The 20,197-nt window shown below is 41.4% G+C and overlaps 1 protein-coding gene and 1 long non-coding RNA gene across 3 annotated transcripts in view; one reads left to right on the top strand and one right to left on the bottom strand.

Annotated features, from left to right (window-relative positions):
* Window positions 1–1,351: 1,351 nt before the first annotated feature.
* LOC117157793 (uncharacterized) overlaps window positions 1,352–20,197 on the bottom strand; it is a 130,768-nt gene continuing 111,922 nt past the window's right edge. The window contains exons 4-5 of the long non-coding RNA XR_004464317.2: window positions 1,840–2,068; window positions 1,352–1,701 (exon numbers count right to left, since the gene is read on the bottom strand). This is a non-coding gene — a long non-coding RNA (uncharacterized LOC117157793). The remainder of the gene's footprint in view (window positions 1,702–1,839; window positions 2,069–20,197) is intronic.
* knockout (Stork-head domain-containing protein knockout) overlaps window positions 17,215–20,197 on the top strand; it is a 111,456-nt gene continuing 108,473 nt past the window's right edge. For both annotated transcript variants that reach the window (XM_033336055.2, XM_033336054.2), the window contains exon 1: window positions 17,215–18,202. The gene's annotated coding sequence lies outside the window, so the exon portion shown is untranslated. The remainder of the gene's footprint in view (window positions 18,203–20,197) is intronic.

The following is a 20,197-nucleotide window of genomic DNA, read 5'->3' as shown; positions in this document are numbered from 1 at the left end:
AACGCGCGGCCATTCAAAGAAAGCGAAGATTATGAATCTTAAGTAGTGGTGTGGTTTCTCGTAAAAAGGTGACGCTGTTGTTTTCCTTCATTTCTCCGTTCCTTTTTCAAGTTAGGGATAGTTACGACTGGGATAACGTGTTGACTTAAAATGTGCGAAACGTCTACCAGCGGGATAACTTGGTATAACATTTGTCTATGAGTTTAGTAGCGCCCATAGCTGCTGCTGCTTTTCTCTGCACGTTAACCGTGACGATAATAGAGACAAAACTGGTTCGTACATAGGTTGCCTCGTTTTTCGAAACCGATGCTTGCGAAGTTAATTATAGACCAATAATCCTGGTCGATTTAAAAACTGCCTCGTGTGTAAGTTTACCACTGCATAGCGGGGCGCTCGTAACAGAAATAGCACGATGTTTTCAACGACAATGATCGCTTACATGTCTCGAATGGAAATCGGAGAAAAATGTTTCCGCTCTGGTCCATTCGCTACATAATTTATTCGTTATCTGCCACGAACGCAACCACGGATCGATCGTGCCCATGCGTGCAACGGACAGAAAGATAATGGGTAAAAACGACGACTAACAAATTCCAGGCAATAAGCCGGATAATTTAAGGCCGGAACCTTTTCGACCGGTTTCTCTATCTCTCGCTCTCCCTCTCTCTTTTCTCTCTCTCTCTCTTTCTCTCTGCTTTAATACGGCCAGGCGTAGAACCGAAAAAGAAACCACCAGTAACGCTCGATGTCGTTGAGTGATTCTTTCATTTTCCAGCGAATTGACACCTCGGTAACGTTGTTGGCGTATGGACACAACGAGTCGAAAGTTTCCTAAGCGGACGTTAAAGTATGACGAGAGTAACCGAACGCGACGTTTCGCGATTTATACGCGGCCGTTGATAATAATCGATCGCCAAAAATGGAGTCGTTTGCGTAAATATCGGCAGCGTTCTTACGCTCGAGGCCAGCCAATTAGCTGATCGACCGCTACGCGTCCGTTTTTTCACACTGTTTCGTTACACTTCACCGTCCACCGTCGATAACGGCCTCTAATTCGCATCAATAGCAATTCCTGCGAAAAATGAAAACCAGTTCCCAGCTAGCATATCCGTTACGCTAAATCGCGTTTTAAAAGAATCGTTAGACCGAATCATCTTCCCAACGAATCGATCAAAACGACATGTTAATTGCACGTGCGCTATTGTCCATAGGCATTCGAAGACTTGGTGCAATTCGGTCAAAAAATTAATATTCTTGTCATCTGTGTTTTTACGAATGTAACTGAACAGATAGTATCCTAGAGAAAAAATGATTTTTTTTATTCGATATCATAGAGACTATTCTAGTTCGGACATTTTATGTACATTTGCTTATTACTATACATTCTATATATTTTTCTAACTTAATTGCTATATAATACAGTTACTATATTTTTTTGCTAGATATTAATTTGCAAGTGCCTAAATACTTATATAAGATCGTCTATACGAGGAATATGATAATAAAAAAATAGAACTATGTCATTTATAAAACGTAGAACTCGTGCTGTACCATTTTTCGCTTAACGGTTCGAGCGATCACGCTTTTTGCCGCTTTTAACACATTACTTTGAAGTGGTACATGATGTTGCGAGTTTCTTTGAACTTTGCGTGTGGCGTGTGGATGGTGTTGAATGCGATTCGTTGTACGCTTGTTGGACAACTGTAAAAACAGTGGATTCGAGAGCGATAGATACGAAATGAAATGCGAAAGATAATCGATAAAGCTGTTAAGTAAGTTTACAGTTCTGGAGAACGGTTAATGCGCGTCTTAATAACTGTTATTTAAACCAAGGCCTACCTTTTTGTCCTCTGGTTAAGGTGTCGTTAAAACAGTCACGAATACTCGCTGCGGTACTGTCACAAAAGCTCCGTACGAATATCCATGATTCCAGTCGAAGGTTCATTCCAGAGGTCGCGGACCTTAACGGTCACCCGCCTTTTTGGGAACGATTCTTCTTGCCGCGTATTGCTGTTTAGTTGCCACTCTATCCTCATTTTCCATTTTCTACAGTTACTATCTTGCATCGCTGGAAAAAGTATGAAGAATGTTCTTTATTCTGTTAGTTGGTCGTAAATCAATAGGAAAGTAACTTCGAATTGTGTGAGAAGAATGTAAATGAAAAAATTTCAATGTTCATACCTGTTCATATTGAACCTAAAGAGTAATTAAAAAAATCAATAAAGGTATAACTATAATTAAGAATAGAACTATAAATATAATGTATATGTGTACTCTGATCTGGGTCTTTGCATCCATGGTGTTACAATACAATAGAATCGATAGAGAGCACGTTCATATATTTATAGCAAAGGATTACCAAAAGTAAGTTATAGCTCTAGCTAAAGGCTACAAGGAACATAAATAGAAATCTATTTATTAGTTCCTTTGTTCCTAGATCTTATAACCCAAAACATAATTTATATTCAAGGGCACAATAATATGGGTCCCTCATTATTTAGAATATTTTTGTTTCACTAAATTCTATTTTTTGCGTAATAGCGGTCTCCAGGTCACGGATGTACATAAATAAAGATGTAAAGTTTTTCTTCAAGTAATTACTTCTACAATACCCATACATGTAAATAGGTATTAGATCATTCGATAATTTCATGCCAATTTAGAAGTACACATTGCCAATAATAATTGGAATCCGATAATTTCTGCACTCTAGCCTCCCATAATTCTTTCGATTATTCATACATTCTATCAGAATGTCTTTTAGGGGCATTCAAGAAACTAAATTTCCGTTTTGAGGAGGAATTCAGGTAGCTCTTTTTTTTATAGTCGATACGTTGCGCTGTGTTTCGACGTTTCGTGTACGTTTCTATCGATTTGAACAAAATTTCAATTTAAACATTTCCTCGTCTACTCGTTTCTGGAAACTTTCCAGAGGAAAAGGTAGGACTTTTGCGAGAAAACCGACGAGATCTCGCTCTTATTCGTTAGGCATGGCCCGCGGACTAATTACAGCGTTACTAATCGCAGAGAGGATCCTGGGCGTCGCGCAACGACCGCTCGACTTTCTTCTTACGGGCGAAATTGTTGTGACGTTCGAGCGACGGCCGATATTAATTTTAAACGCCAATCCGCGCATCATCCATAAATGGAGTGTCGTGATTCAGCCGGTCTGGTTTCGAGCCAACGCACGCAGAGAACTTGACCTGCTCGTCTTTCCGTCACAACTTCTTTCCTCGTATCCGATGGACTTTCTCGCTGGAGCGATCGCCTAACGTTTTTTTACCCATTGCCGCTCGGCTCTGCTCGAAAATTAACGAAAGCGTGGAAATCGTTACAACGATCGCAGCTAATGACCGCCTGCCACGGACGTCATTATTGTTGTACCGATCTCGCCGAACCGTCCTTACCGAACGGTTCGGTCGAGAAGGCATCGAGGATGATTGAGAATCGCTTGACATCGGCTCTAACGCGGAATTATATACTCGAGGTCGTTGTTAAGAAATCGTTAGAAAAGTTTAGGAACCGTTAAGATTCGCTACGAACTAATCCGACCCTGCTATGTTCCTTGGCTCAGTTTCGGGCCATTAGAAGTTTCGTTAGGTGTTTTCTTAGAACATTAAAAATCCTTCTGTTTGTCGAGGACTGCAGGAGGATTAAGGCAAATTATGATATATCCACTATTCGTAAGTATTAGAACAAAGAATGATAATTGATGCTACTGATCGATTGAGATCTAAATTATCAAAGGAGAAAAGTAATTGAGCGATTGTGTTTATGCAGAACAACGATCTAGGAATTTGTAAAAGTTATTTGTAAGACGTAGAAGAGAGCAGATGGAATTTGCAGCTATCTATGCTACTTCCTTATGGTAAATGAATCCATGAAAATACATTCTTTATTTTTCAAATATTTAATATTATTTATATATCTAGATAACGAATTTGGAAACTTCGTACAACATGGAATTGATCGATGTAACCACTGAGAAGTTCACATACCAGGAAAAACAATGTGCGATTAAGTATTTACCCCTGATATTGGATATGTTTTTATAGTAAGAGCAGAATTAAGGAGCGAACAGGTATTCTTCTTGACAAGTGCAATATATATTTTCTCAATAAAAAATCAAAGCTAAGATCGCAGCAAGTTGCACGTTCTATGAACCGTGTAAGATTCTCTTCCCACGAAATCGTCATGGTATCAAGGACTCATTAATTCCGTCAGACGTAACAGCGACACTGTTACTCGATTATTCAGTAGAACTGTTACAGCAACCCGAGTCGTATATTACGTAAATGTCCGCCGCTTTCAACCGAACTCGTGGCACTGAGTTCACGGTTAATCCTAAAAAAATGGACAAGAAATCGCAACACCGGAATGCAACGTTTGATTTATACTCTTTATCGCGTCTAACGGGCGCTGTGTGCATCCACTATGCAACTGGTCACGTTATTAACAACAATTAATTACCTGTTTAACACGGCGATTGCAACGTTCTGCTTCTTCTTTTTTTGATTTTCTGTACGTGTGCGTGCACAGAGAATATTCAATCGCGTTGAATTTGCATACGAGTCCGTTTCATTTCTAGAATGAAACGGGTTAGTCGTTTGTAAAACGGTGTTTTGTTGTTTCTACGCATACTTGTTCCGGTGGAAACGAGTTTAAATGTCTTTCGAAGAAACTAACGTTTACGTCATATTCGCTTTGTGCAAACTTCCTCAAAATATATACGTAGACGGTATTTTTAGAGATTTTAGAGAAACGTTTAGAAGAGGTAACGCATTTCACGGGAATTCTTCTGTTTCCTAACTCGCACGTTCCCACAATCGATAGATGGTTGAACGTTTAGAATTATAAGCACAATGTTCGTCGAAAGATAACTAACAAAATTATAGATACTTTTCATCTCATTCATGAACTGCTTTACCTATTAATATCATTATAATATTGTAATTTTCCTATTATATTATCTCAATATTAAAATATTTGTACGAATTGCTTGCTTATCATATAAGACGAACGCAGCTAACATAATTTGTTAAGCTTCATATTCTTTCTCGGTCGAAATGAATTGGCACTTTTGTATGTAAAATCTCCAAGGAAAAAGTTGTGCTACAAAATATCTTGATAGTACAGGTAGAAAATTCTGCTCAGGAATAAAAGCGTGCAATGTGAATACATAACTAATAAATCACGAATTCAGTCTGCCATTCGATGCTCTATCCTTAACGTACAAACTTCACCAAGCAAAAGTAAAAACCAAAGCGTGGTAGGAAATATAATGAATAGACTGGCGTCTCACGAACCACCCTATCACCCGTACACATCTGCACATCCATCAGTCGTTATCTTGGCGCGTAAAATTCCCACGTGTCAAAAATCGCTACGTCAACGAAAATTCCCATCGTCATTCGAAAGTTCAGCACAATCGCTGTAGCTATACCAACGTATACAAATACAGTCGTCTGTTCCATTACACCGGAGCACTATCGACCTCTGATAATAAATCGTACGCGCACAGTGTTATCTCCGCGGTGTAATTGCCGACACTGCCCTTGAATTAAATCTCGAAAAATTCACCATTTGCGAGTTCTCCCTTTACGGGCTCGACGAAATCAGATAAATGGAATTTTGGTGTACTCGAGATGCAAGGAAATTCACGAGGCGATTGAAAGCACGGCCGAAAACTGAACGCGCAGAAAAAGCGAGAAACGAGGTGGGAAGCCCGCTCGAGCGTGGAGACACGAGCCTGGGGCCAAGTCAACGCACTCCGATCGAATGAACGCAACGTGTGCTGACCGGATCTATGCACACACGTTGCGTGTATCAAACAATCCGTCGGTTGCGCAAGATACGACGATCGATTCAGAACTCTGCGTCTAATACGCTCGCTTACGTTGACAAGTTATTGTGAAATCCGCGCGCGTTCGCACGAGGCTCGCGCGCCTTTCCACTCGCCGCGCTCCTTTTCATTGTTAATTGATCGAGCCTCTCCTCTTAGCGTTCGCTTCTTGTCGCTTTGCTAACGCTGAAACCGTGCCAGTTTGACGTTTGACAAATGTCCGTTGAACGTGGTGATAATCGTAATGGAAAATAGGATTCTCCCTACGGAAGCAGTATCCCATTCTCCGCGTGAAAGTTTCCTACTGTGCCTTATTTGATTTTCAGACTTTTGAGACTCTACTTTTGAATAATGGTGTATACGTATTACACTGTCGACATCAGCGTACCGGAACCTTCTTCTGCGGTTTCGAACAGCTGCCAACACATCGACGCTGGTCCATTTACCTCGATTTAATTAAGGAAACTTGCAAACGAGTCGCTGCATCTACAAGACGTTTTCATTTTCATGGAAACGCTGTGATACCGTTCGTGAAGGAGATTAGCCGCTTCGCTGCGTTACTAGGCCGAGAATAATTTTACTCGTGTTTTTTTACTGCGTCAAAACTTCCGAAATATTCTTTCCCTTGAAAAACCGTGAAACGAGAACCGAAAAATACTTCGGTCTAATATAAGAGAACTCTGTATGTAATGTTGATGCGATTTTAATGCGGCGTTACTTGAAGCTTAATTATATTCCCAATAATGATATCGTACACTTAGGTGTGCTGCGTCATTAGAAATATAGATCTGTGAGATCGCAAAACGCCACTTAAAATTTCCTGACGAATGCGAATATTTACGCGAGTGTAATTTTATATACACGAAGAATAAAATATCCGCGATGATAGTGAATTTTTTGCATTCGTTCGCTGAAATGCAAAATTTTTGTTAGCGCTATGAATATTTCACGTTGGAATAATTTCCACTATCAAAATACGATACGCAACAATCTGTGTTTCAGCCTTTCCTGTTTATTAGCTTGCTTTAACCACTGCGAAATGGAGTTGTTCGCGAGTAAACAATTAAATCAAAGAGACAGCGCTTATGTTAATGTTTAACGCTTTCTCCAAAAACGATAAAACATTTTCAAGCAGTTTCATATCTATCTCTATTCTATCGATCGAGCATTGTTTAGAGATATTTCACAAGGAAATTTGAACAAAGCCATCACGTCGCGTCGTCCCGCGATACATAGTCGCTAGAAGTAAGAACTACACGAGGCACAAGAGACATAGATGCATACAGGCCTCGTTTCGTGCGATCGCTCGACCTCTGTGCATAAGTCGGTGATAAGTGGCCGACTGTATCAAGATAGAAAGCAATCTGGCCACGAGCGTCGCCGGTCTGTCCCAGATGAAATGGAAAAAATATCCTATTAGGAAAGCGCAGGAGGCTGCCGTTCAAATACGCCGCAGTTTGCGCAAGAGACTCGGGTTAAGTTAACAGAGGCAACGGTATCTCGTTTGACCCCATAACAACGCCGGCCACTTTACGTATCCGTGTATTAGGAGCGCGTTTGAAGATTCCATCGATGCCATTGGAACGCAAATGCTCGAGGAATGACGCTGTGATCGGGCAGGGGTAACACGTACTCCACGAGACGATCGTGCAGGCGTTTGCAGGATGGCATTGTCTCGCGGTTAGCAAGTATACGATCGAGACACGTACGAATTAAAAGGCAAATAAAAATTATCCACGTTCTTATATAAATATCTTGCGATACGTTGTTATATATTAGGTTGTCAGAAAAGTTTCTTTCGTTGTATAAGGAAATAATAGACGCGCAATGTTTTTTGTTTTATATCAGTTTATTGAATTATGCACAAACATAATAATAGAAATAGGACGGGATGGATCATACCTAATTCAGTAAATAATATAAAACAGAAATTGTTGTTCATCTATTATGACCTTATGAAACGAAAGAAACTTTTCGGACAACCTAATAGATACATTGAGCAAATTAAACGACGATCATTTTTACTGTTCTCAATGACGGTTGGGATGTGATGTCTTTAAATTAAAGTTGCAATTCCGATCGATTAACTCGAGGATAATTAATTTACAGAAAGTTTTTTTTTTTAACTTACCAGGAACGTTTCAAATAAAGGAACTCTTTGGTTTTAGAACTTCGATTCCATAATTTCTACCACGTTAGTTAGTGTCATTTTCTAAATTCATTTGGCAAGACGTACGTCGAAGAACACAACGATTCGATTATTTAGAATAATTCAAGACGTCCAGTATCTGTTAGAGCTACGAAACTCATTATCAAGAAGAGAAAGTGATAAATACTCGAAGGCGCCATAAATTTGACCTTCTTCGGTACTGCGTCATAAGCCAGATGGATCAACCGTTTTACGACTGCGACGCAAGAAATTGGCGTTCACTTCTTTGACTCTGACGAAAGCCTTGAAGAGGTATATATCTTATCGAAGCTTTCCCTGCTCTAATTATTAACACGTATATCCTACAAAAATTTGCAGATATCTGCATAAGCAATTATCCTATTGTAATATCGTAAAATAATTTGAATTAGAGATCGGTTGAAATTAGAAAAAACCGTGTACGTCGTCCTTCTGTGGTTCGTTTACATTTAAAAGCGCCTATGTGACTAATGTCACCTAGTTCTTACAGAGATATGAGAAGAACAACAAACAACGTTAGAGCAGAAGGACGGTTTCGTGTTTTAAGGAGGGACGACCGAGAGGTCAGAGTATGCGAGTCGAAAAGTGAGTATGTTGCGAGAGTCAAAGTTGATCGAGACATCGAAGAGTAGAGTTGAGAGAATTGATGGAGTTGTCAGTTGTTAGAGTTACTATAGAGAGAGTGAAAGAGTGTATGTTAGATTTGTTGTGACGAGAGTTGCCAAATAACTGTAAAGTTATTTGATATAGATAAGAGTATCGCATTTAGTTTCAGTTAAACAAACATCGTTTTCTGTCCAATTTATATTTGTATATTTAATTCACTATTAATAAATTGTAAATAATCGGAAAAAATTTATATCTTAATTTCCACGATACTACACTATTTTGTTGCATTATTAAAGTTTGGCCCTGAAATCGCTTCTTCATTACTCCGATTTTATTAAGAACCGAACCTACGTATATTCTCTCAAAGCGTACAAATCAATGTGAGTAGTAACGTCAACCGAATATCCAACGACGTCCCATCCGTAATATCCTAACATGACTGATACAACCAGAAGAAATAGTAAAATAATTGATAAATCGAAAGGCGAAGAAATGCAGTTTACCTGTATGTACACACTCGTGTATAGGGTAGAAATAATGGTTTTAGCAGCCGGTGATTAATGTTACGATGGCAAAAGCCGGAGGAGGAATTAGCGCGTCTGAATGTGACGAGCGGATAAATTTCCATTTTCAACGTCGCGTCGTGAGCTTGCGCGCTAGTTTAATTATCGACGCAAGCGTACGAAGAGAGGAGACGACAGCTTTCTTAACCAGATAGTAATACAAGGTCTCGCCGTAGCCCCTACAGCTCCCCTGCAAGGCTAACTGGAATATTTGCATAATTATTATAATAATACAGCATCGCGTTTAATAAACCATTTACCGATGGAAGAGGAAGAGGGGAGGGGCGTTCGATCATGCGTAGGGAAATAAGGGGGAGATCATTTAGAGAGGCGAGGATAAAATCACTTGGCACTTCGTGGGCAACGATATCGGCTATGTTTAACGAAACCGAAGCAGCTAAAACACTCGCTCTAGGCAGGAATATTAAAATAATTATTAGACGAGAAGCGCGAGGGAAGTTGCTGTATCTCGACAAGTTGGTAACGAACGCGATTGAAGTGTAATTCGCGTATGAAAGGATGCGTCAAATGTATATTTATCGCCACGCATATAATGATTGGATAGTGCGTAAGATGTTATCATCGCAGGTTGATTATAATTATTCGAATATAGATTTTCATTAACGAATACACGTACTGTGAATATGAAATTCTCAGATGTGAATACATACAGTGGCGAATGAAAGAATGTTTGAAAGATAAATAGTACGAAGGCGTGTTATAATTCAAGAAAAGTTATAATTGATGATAGTAATAAATTCTAATAAGTAGAAAAATATTTATAAAATTTCTGAAACAGAACTTACTAATATTTAAACACGCAAGCAAGTACTGATTTTTAACCTTCTGCTGGTGTATGTAATTTTAATTAAGAGCGAATAACCTTGCAGTTAATTGCGATCTGATAAGCTGCACTTTTATCGGAATAACAAAAATAGGCATCTATTATTTAACTTCAGTACGTTAACTTCAGCGTACGACTACCGTAACAACGGTTACAGGAACGTTAGTCACAGGCACGAGGATATATACTAGTGTTTTCCCACTGTCCTACACAGGCATAACAACGTTACGCGTTCCCGGCGTTTATGCTAATTTTTTCCGACAAGCCTGGCTATTTCAGAAGAAAACAGGGCCGCGTACGTAATATAGTCGTGTATAACGTCGGCTTGGTCGAGACGAAGAAATGAGATTTTCCACGTTTACGGGGCATTCCACGTGGAATTTCCTGTAAAGTCGCATTAAAGGAGTTTGGAAAAGATTCCCCGCAGAATTATACGTCGTTTCACTCGAATATGGTCTTGTTTTCACGTCCCTTTTTCTGGAATCCACCGCATGACAATCGACATCGTGAAAACAGTCACACAGCAAAAAGTGTACACCACGTGTTCCTGGTGATTTCTATTTTGACGTAGGATCGAGACAGGAGGCGAGAGAGTTGCAATTAAACGGCAAATGAAACGAACGCGGGTGTTCCAATATGGCGAACAAGGGAAACTGTGTGAAACCGTGATCGCGGGAATTTAAATCGATACGCATCAGACAGTAAGAGCGCAGTTTCTAGGTTTTCTCGATTCTCTTTTATTTTAATTCATGGACATTGTTACATAGCGGGTTGATGAAGTATCGTGTAAATATCATTTTTTTCTTTTTTGCTAATTGATTTCGCTAACAAAATTCTTTAGTAATTGAATATTGCTCTGCATATTGAATTGACGTAGAAAAAATTAAAATCTTTTTTAACGTAATTTTATAACAAGACTTTTGGCGAGTTAAATGTTTTAATTTTTTCAAACTGCTTTAAAAATACATTTACATTTTGCTGTCAGCATGAATTGTAACTTTAACCAATAGCCGGCGTCTTTTTGGTAGAAAATTTTAAGTTCGTAAACTTTGCGTAAAGGGTCAACTTGCGCGTGACACCAACGTGACCTCACTGGACGCTAGCATTTGGCTTGATAATACGTTCCTGCCACCGGATATGGAAATGTTGACACTTTGACTACCACGCCGAAATCACATGTTTCGCTCAGGACGCCACGGGAGTATTTTTGTTATTCAAAGCATATAATGGCAAAATAATAATAAATTGATGATGTAAGACAACATTCTTTCTCGATGGACCGTTTATCTTATTGGTGGTCACGGGTAACGACCATGGCGCCTTGGTAACAGTTGATAGCGACATATTATAACAAGGCTTCGTTTATTTCAACAAACCATTCGCATTCGAAATTTCGTCGTGAGCAAAACGTCCAGAATATATTGTTGAAACGTGTAGAAGATATTAGTAAACAGTATTTGCTCATTCTATATATAATAGCAAGGTATGTTCACACTTCTAACTTCAATTATATGATTATAAAGCAGCATTTACGATTTTTTTCTAAGCTGTGTTTATAATAATATTCGTAGATTACCCTTCAAAGATATGGATGCAAACACAGTGCACCGTTAGATGCAAGATTTGTTCTCATTTTTTTTTTATTGATGTTCTAATAAAAATGTTTAATTGTTCAATGGGGCACTTTTTATTTCAAAGTATCTTCTATTTGTCGGTTATATTCAAAATGTCCTAACTGTCAATTTTCATTCAATTTTTACAATTGTAAGAAGTTCAAGCGCTCCGGTCACCAATGACCACCGTGGCATCACAGGAGAAACCGTGGCCGGTCATATGACTAACGTGGCAGTCAAAGTGTAAATGATAATTGTATCGTTATGTGAGTACAAATAATTTTGTGACAAAGTACGTCTATAGGTTCTTTGACTTTGACGGTTCGCGATTGACTAATAACGTTGGATAAATAAGTTGATAGACATAATATGGGGAATAGTGGAGCACCGCGCCCCATTTTTCACGTGTTTTTCAAACAGTGTTTAATTATGGCGCATAATGTATTATTTACCGGAGTCAGTCGTATCGCAACAGATTCCTCAAATATTTGAAAGCGGCTCGCCGTTCGCGTTTCCCTGTCGAGGTATGGTCGATTAATAGGGCGCTCGTGTTTGTTCAGCTGTCGCCATCGCCTCCCAAATTTTTCAACGGCAAGCAAACGATCTGCATGGACCGATATCACAAGGCGAGGAAAATTTGTTGACGTTCCATGGCAGTGTTTACAGAATCCGTGGAAAGGCTTCTGCGGAGGAACTCCAAGAACAAACAGTCCGAATAAGAGATCTATACGCGTGTCGAGGAAAAATACGGTTGTGATACGTTCTCCATTGATTATTATTCTTTGTGATCTTTTGCGAATCGTACGATGTTCCAACGATTCACGGCAATGATTTAAATGGTCTAAGTTTAAAAATATTTGAATAACATTGGCTGAGTACCAAAAGATAAAAAGATAAAAGAGCGGAGATAAGAAGATCCAAAGCATCGTAACCTGAAGTTTCAAAAGGCCACAAAGTGAAAGAAATCAAAGATCTGGAACTTCGGGCATCTAAAGATCCGAAAAAGGAGATCCAAAAGGTTCAACCTTGGTAATACAACAAACTTGTTGCCGCATTAAACCATCGATCTTTCCGCTAAGCCTTTAAGTACCATACACGTAACAGAAGATCGTAATGTTATAAATGTGTGTTAAGCCGATCGTCGGCAATACCGCGAAACTGTATCCTTCTCGTTTTACCTGTGCAATTATCCTCAGCATCGTTTCCGGTTTACAGCGCATTACGATCTGTCTATAGGCAGGAAGTCGAGTGGTTCACATATTAATCTCGGCGAATTAAAATGCACGACGCGCACGCAGCTTCTGTTTTAGTGGCGCAATGAAACGCATTGAGTCACGCTCGCGTGCCAGCCAAACGGCAGAAAATATCGTGCGGTTTTAAACGCTGCTCAAAGTTTTCTGGCGGTCAGCGATTTTCATCGCATAATCAACTGATATCTATGGTAAACAAAGCTATTCTGAAAAAGTTCGAGAAGCCAGTTTCCTAGATAACGTAAAAACATTGAACCATTGCTCAGATAAAGTTCATCAAAATCAAAGGGAACTACGTTAAAAAATAACAGTAATTTAAATCCGAGCCGAGGATACAGAGGATTCATAAATATTGAAACAAATTAACGATTTCCCTGGACTCTGTTTGAATACGCGAAATTCGTTATTAGAAAAGTGATCGTTGCATTATGTAAAAATTCCACTATCATTTTTATCTGTTTCGATCTGATTCGAATATGAAAAACTTTACTGTATTTCCACTGTTAAATCACAAATTTTTCAACCTGCCATATATTAATAACCATCCGCTATCCACTATCATATATTGATATATAAACTATAAATCAACTGTTACACGTTAGTACGAATTAAACGTAATCGTCGTTTCATGACACAGAGAAAATTCAAATTTTACTAAAACCGTAATCAAAGTCGACAAACTTTCATCGCGATAGAAGGCGCCAGATACCGTTGCCGTGGTGTCTAGAAGAATGTCCTCGCGCCGCTATCGGTCCGAGAAGTGCCTCGAAATGTAACCGTTGAAAACACGACAGGACCGATTAAATCGCGAGAGAGGTAAGAAGCAAGAGAGCAAGCTTCTCCGAGCTACGTGGACACCGACGTTGGATAGAGGCGGTGGAGCGGCGATTCGCGGACGGACACGGTCGCTCGCGGATTCGTAGCGGGCCAAAGCAGGAACACGGGTTCGAAACAGGTTCTGGCGACGGCAGAAACCGTAGATCCCCGAGATGTCATTGAGGCAAATGGTAGGCGACCGGCTACGGCCGAGATTTCACTGTAAATGTCAAGCGTCGGCACATAAAACGTCCTGGCGATTTGAAGGAAAGTCGTTCGTGGCACAGGCGGAGGCTCGCTGTGTGCTTTTTTCGCGTTTTGTTTTAACTCTGTGTCGCCTTCCGACTCGTGTTTAGACACGAGGCTCGGTAACCGGCAAATATTCGACGAGTCGTGAGATTGCCAACGACGCAAGACATTTTCGATCTTTACACCCGATAAATGTAGGAAAACAAGTGCAACTTCGTGGCGATAACCCAAGCAACCAAGAGCGACTCGGTATCGGCAAAAGTGGAAAAGTTATAAATTCCTCCGACCACGCTGGGATCATTTTGTTCTACTCTGAAAGATCTCCTTCTCTGTCTTGTCCTTTCTTCTCGTATCTTTCTCTCTTCTTTCTTCTTTCTCCGATCGAACCTCTTTTTCCGTCTGCACCGTCTGCTCCACCCATTTTCCTTGTCACTCCCATTCGTCCTCCTCGTCCTCTTCGTCCTGTAGCTTTCTCTCTCTTGGCGAATACCTTCGCCAGACGGTAATGCCTTGAATGAAGTACGGTTACTCCACGCTCTAGTGTTTGGTATTTTATCAGTGACATTATTATTCCCGCGTCGGCGACGCTAGTTCGAATTTATAGACCGACAGAAATGTCTCCGTTGTTTCGCAATCGCTGTATTTTCGCGTCGTGGCACGAGGGACCACGTTCCACCGAGCCTCGTCGTTCGACTTCAAGCGTACACTGTTGCTCATAAGTACACGAACACTAAGTGTCCATTTCAATGGTCTCTTTCCTTTTTAATTTACTGTAGCTACAAAAGGTATTCGCCATTGTATTTGTTATAGTATTTAATCATAATGATTACTTCCATCTCAGTATATTAAATTTTACATTATTTAATAGTGCTTTCGTATAATTACAAAAATCTGATATTATGAAAATGAAATGAATTTAGAATCTGATAAAGGAATTCTTCGTTAGAAAATAAGGGTATGTAACCACTGTATGTTTATAAAAATGTGAATTTGCATTTAATGAAGCATAAAATCGTACTAAATCTTTCCACCTGTATTTCTTCAACTAAACTCGATTCCATCAGAAATAAGCAAATGGCTGTGTTCGATCGCTTCGCGGGGAGACGCTTTCACAGCATAACGCGCCAACGAGAGTCATAAATTCTCGTTACGATATGATGACCGACGCCACGAATCAGTCGACCCCTATATCGATTAAGATAATAGGGGTGGTTGAATAATTATAACACTGATTTGACAGCTTAAATATACTCTCTATTTCCAACTTTCCCTCGAAGAATATAAGGTGAAGTGTGACTGACAAGTTAAGATGTATTCTGTTGCTAACCCTTCTGTTGAAAGGTTGCTAGCAAGTAAGGTGTTTTCCGTGAAGCCAATATTTACACGGAACTAATAATGGCTGTTGCCCGCCCTTCATCACCGGCCGCTTGCAGGTGGAAGTGGCCGTTGAATATTGTACATGAGAAAATCCGCTTTTCCCATTTTTCCCTTAATGAGTAATAACTGTAGGGACCGTTTCGGCTTGAGAGATGTTTCTAACGGTTAAGGGCCTTTGACAGAAAAGTAAAGGATTGAACTTTATGGGGAGTCCTTAGGATGATTACTGATGTGAGTTAATATGTTTGTACAGGTGATAGCCATCTTGACCAAGGGGTGGATTGTGGTTTATGGAAAGGTCACACGACGAGACAGGTCGCATACTCTCGAGCTAGTATATACGTCAAGTACGATATATATAATGGGTACGAGCACGAACACACTCGAAGGACCAAGTTTCGGAAAGGTGTGACGCCTTGAATTTCGGAGGACAGCTTTGATTTAACGACGTTCATCAGGCTGAACGTTACGAGGGTTCTTCGCCCCTTGTCAAAACCGTTCCCCTCGTAGAAATCTCACCCACACAACTAGCACTCGCGTATACAAAGAGAAAAATCGTCGGTTTACGGGGTCTAACCGTGCGTTCGGCTCGCCCTGCTCAGTGCAGCTGTTTGCGAGCTTTTTATATTCCACTTTCCATCTCGACGGCAGGAAGATTCTTTCGAGACGCATTTACAGGTTTTTTTACAGGTTTACTACTTAAAGTTTAAATCTTGAAACGGAGTTGATTACACTGGTATCCATTATTAAAATTCTTCGCCATCGATAACGGTTATCGATAATAAAAATAAAATTCGGATCTTTTATATTAGTCAGTGATAACCAAAATTAAATTTCCCTCACTGATAATGATCACCGAAAATCGAACAATTTTTAATCATTTATAATGGTTATCCGTAACCAAAATTTGTTAATTACAGGTATTAACTCTTATACCATAACTTTTAAAATTTATCTTACAATAGTTATGATGTCTGGATTAATCAGAACCAGAATGGCTGAAAGATAATGTTGTGTTGCATGGCAGGGAACTCTTAGGCAGAACGTTAGTTTTATCTCCACGGAAATCCAACGCCTTATTTCTTTCAAACAGATAATACTAAAAGGCAACGTTCCAAATTCTAATGCTTTCTACCTAATTACAAGAATCGGGGATCATATCTAAACGATTGTGCAATTGTATCAGTAAAAAAACCCGACATTTATCTATTCGGTTGTAACTCAATCGTGACCCCAGCCACCGGTTATAAACAACAAACTGGAAGAAAAAAATCGTCGATAACCGTGGAACATGTTCGAAGGGGTCCAGCGGCTCATTCGGACATGGCGCGAAACGCTTTTCCAGGCTGAGCGCCCGTGCCATCGACGAGAGCCCAGAGCGTTCCCCTCGTCTCAAAACGCAATCGTTTTTGCTGCCGGTCCGGTTCTCCTCTGGCACCGACCTACCGGAACGCGTGGAACTCACCCAACATCCATCGAAGACCGGCTACGAAGTGCTGGAATATCAGCGATTCTCGATGTGCCCGTGAGCAACCGAGAACTCACGACTCGCGACTCACGGCGACCAACGGAATGAATCGAGATGAGGAGGGGGGATGTTCGAAGCGCGGTTGTTGGGGTAGCTGTGGGGAGGTTCCACGAGGGTAGGGGGAGGGAGGCTGTCCACGACAAGAGAAGGTGGAGAAGGCGAAAAACTGGGGCGAGGAGTCGAGGGGAGGCACGAGTACGTTGCACGAGCCGTGTATTCCCACTCTTGGACCAACGATGTGAAAAGGAGTGGGGGAAGGAGCCGGAGAACAGCGGCGGAGAGCAAGCGTGGAACTAGCGTAGAGTCTGCGCTAGCTCCGACTTTTCAGTGCCGTCGCCAGTGGCAGAGCCAGTTTCTCGTAGCATCGGTGAGCCGGCGGCATCGAGGCGCCCCTTCAGTATGAAGCCGACGACCGTGCCAGCTGCAGCTGCTGCACCTGTCGTCCCGTCTACCGCGACAACTACGCTCGTCGTACGCTCGGGTGATTTGCTCGCCGGACGCTCCTGATCGTGGATCCATACAACCGCTCGACACCGATACTACATGGATACCGTGCTTCAGGCTCCGATTTCGTTCATCGAGAAGGACTGAGCGGAAGAGATACGTCGCGCGGCTGACACACAAGTATATATACCGTGCCTCTGGATAAACCGTTCCCGTGGATCGTTCAGTGGAATAATACAGAGGAGGTAGGAGGATCGATCCGAGCGATTCCTCGACAAAGATCCTCGGGACGCCGCGAGAGAGGATCTCGTGAAATCTCCTGTCTCCCTTTATTTCTCTAGCCCTGTTCCTCTTTATATTTTCTCCTTCGCCTTTAATACGGCCGGTTCTTCCTGGACGTGATCGGACGGCGATCGGCTTGTGCTCCTCCAGTGTTTCTTATTCCTTTACCCTTCGCTGGGTAAGGTTGCCATTTCTTTCTTCGTCGTTATCATCGTCGTTATCATCGTCGTTGTTGTCGACGTTGCTCCAGTTCATCCTCCTCCACCTCCTCCTTACGTTCACTTCGTCGCGTCTTCTATAATATATAGCGGCGCGACGAGGTCGACCGGTCGCGAAGAAACTGTGATACGTAACGCGGTGAAGAAAGAGGAGACGCGTGCGGGACTCCGTATAATAAAAGTGAAAACTCGTTCCTCCGGTGTCGTGGTTCGGCTACTCGAACGAGAATCCGTGGAGCCTGTATCCCATCACCCCTTCGTTTGGATATTTCGGACTACTGCAAGAAACTCGTGGTTGGATCTCGAAGGAACGTGTGGCGTCGAACCAACCGCTCGTCGTTGGATCGAACGGGCAACCAGCGTGTGCATCAGTGGCGAGGTGAGTCCTTCGAACGATAAATTCCAGCACCCTGGCACGAGGGTCAAGAGCGGTCAGACCTCTCGCGCGTCGCGACGTGTGTAGACTGGTTTTCGAGTTCTAGGACTCTCTGTCTCTTTCTCTTCTTCTTGGTCTCGCATCTTCTTTTTCCTTCGTCGTTCTCTGTCTCGCGCATTGTCGTCATATCGTTTCCCTTTCTCCTGTCCTGTCTTTTTCTCTCTGTCCATCGAACATACCGGTGATAAATCTTCGCGATCTCGCCGACCGTTGACTGAGCAAATTACCACCGTGATCCTTCATCTTCCTATTACCACGCACACGCTACGTCGAAGGGTGATTGTTCTGACGGCGCGACCGTGGGACCATGGGGTTGCGTCGACGTGATCAGCTCGTGGAAAGTGAACGCACGTCGCGGACGGTTCACGACCGTGAAACGAGCTCCGCTCCGAAATTGGGATGGTGAAATTAACCAGGATCAACAATGGCGATCGGGCGATTATCCCGTTCGACGCAGCTGAGCAAATAACTGGGCTAAAATGCGTATCCCGTATCGTCTTCTCTCCCTGCGCTTTTACTCTTTTTGCAAAAACAGGCTTTAATTATTTTCATACCTCGTCGCCCCCTGATTAACTTTCTCGATAATTCGACAACTTTCTCGGAAGTATACGATCGCTGAAATATACGATCGATCCGTTTCGAATGGGTATTTTAGCTGGACGAAAATTTCAAAGCAGCTGTTAGAGGATCCTCGAATACGACATTGGTACGATAAAGTGGAAAACGTGCTCGTCGTTGAATCGACAGTAATAAGTCATACTAGGTGCATTACGAAGCAGAGAAAATTACCGGCATGATCTTTCATCTTCCCATTATCGTCCGGGTAGCACGGTCAGGATCACGTTGATCCCTGTCCCGTGAGCAGCTCCGATTCAATCGACTTGAGGGACTAGTCAACGTTACCGGAATCTCCGTGCTATGTCCTATGATCAACAGAGACGCATAACGAGACCTCCAGTCATTCAGAGGATCGTATTAAGCCGGACGATTATGTTAATTCCCGTGATCTTAATCTCTGAGAAGATACTGAACTTTCTTAGGTGCCGAGCGCGTGACACGCAAACGAGCTTAATGCGACTTGCTTCAAGATATCAGAAGATCTAGAGAACCGAAATCTTCCGAGTTACGATGTAGACAGTCAGGATGTTATGTAATAAATGTACTTATAAGTCCGAAGCTTCAGCACTATGACGTCACTCGGACTATGTGAGTGTTAATTGTTACTATATAATTATTATTAGTAAATTTTCAGTAGTCCTATAGATTTGCAAAAATTTACCGAATTCTGTAACATGGAAAAGAAATATTTTGAATTATTCAACTTCTCTATAAACGCGACAAATTTGGAATTTCCGTAAAAATATTTCAAGGATGGAGATCCAGAGCGGTTTAGTAATATTTTTACTAAGAAATGCGAAGACTACAAGAAGAAATATATATATATACATAGTTGCACTAATTATACGGGAACGTTCGTACAAAGACCAATCGAAATTTTCTATGAAGGTTAACGTTATCGATTAATTACATAGAAATCGGAATATCGAAGGTTCGCATAAAATTTACACCACTTTCGTCAACGATTACACGTTCGACTTAACGATTCCCCGAGTGACCCACATAAACGTTCTCGAAACCGGTGGATTCCACCTGAATTCTGTGTGCGTCGCGTCGTGCCCGAGCAAGAGTAGAAAAGTTTCCTTCAGGCGAAACTCAACACCTTCACCGTCCCATCAATGACGAGAATAACGAATCATTTTGCTCGTCCACGTTCTCGTTTACCGATTGTTCAAACAGACCGTTTCAACGGAGGTCGATGACCTCCTTACACGAATCCCAGGGTTCTTACGACCTCGACCTCGAGGTATAACCGCGGAATAATTCCACGATGGGATAGTTAAAAGAGTGGACGCAACGTGACGGAAGATCTCGAGGCCA

This window comes from Bombus vancouverensis, chromosome 10 (assembly GCF_051014615.1).
Source record: "Bombus vancouverensis nearcticus chromosome 10, iyBomVanc1_principal, whole genome shotgun sequence".
Classification (NCBI taxonomy): domain Eukaryota; kingdom Metazoa; phylum Arthropoda; class Insecta; order Hymenoptera; family Apidae; genus Bombus; species Bombus vancouverensis.
This window is presented reverse-complemented; position numbering and strand designations above follow the sequence as displayed.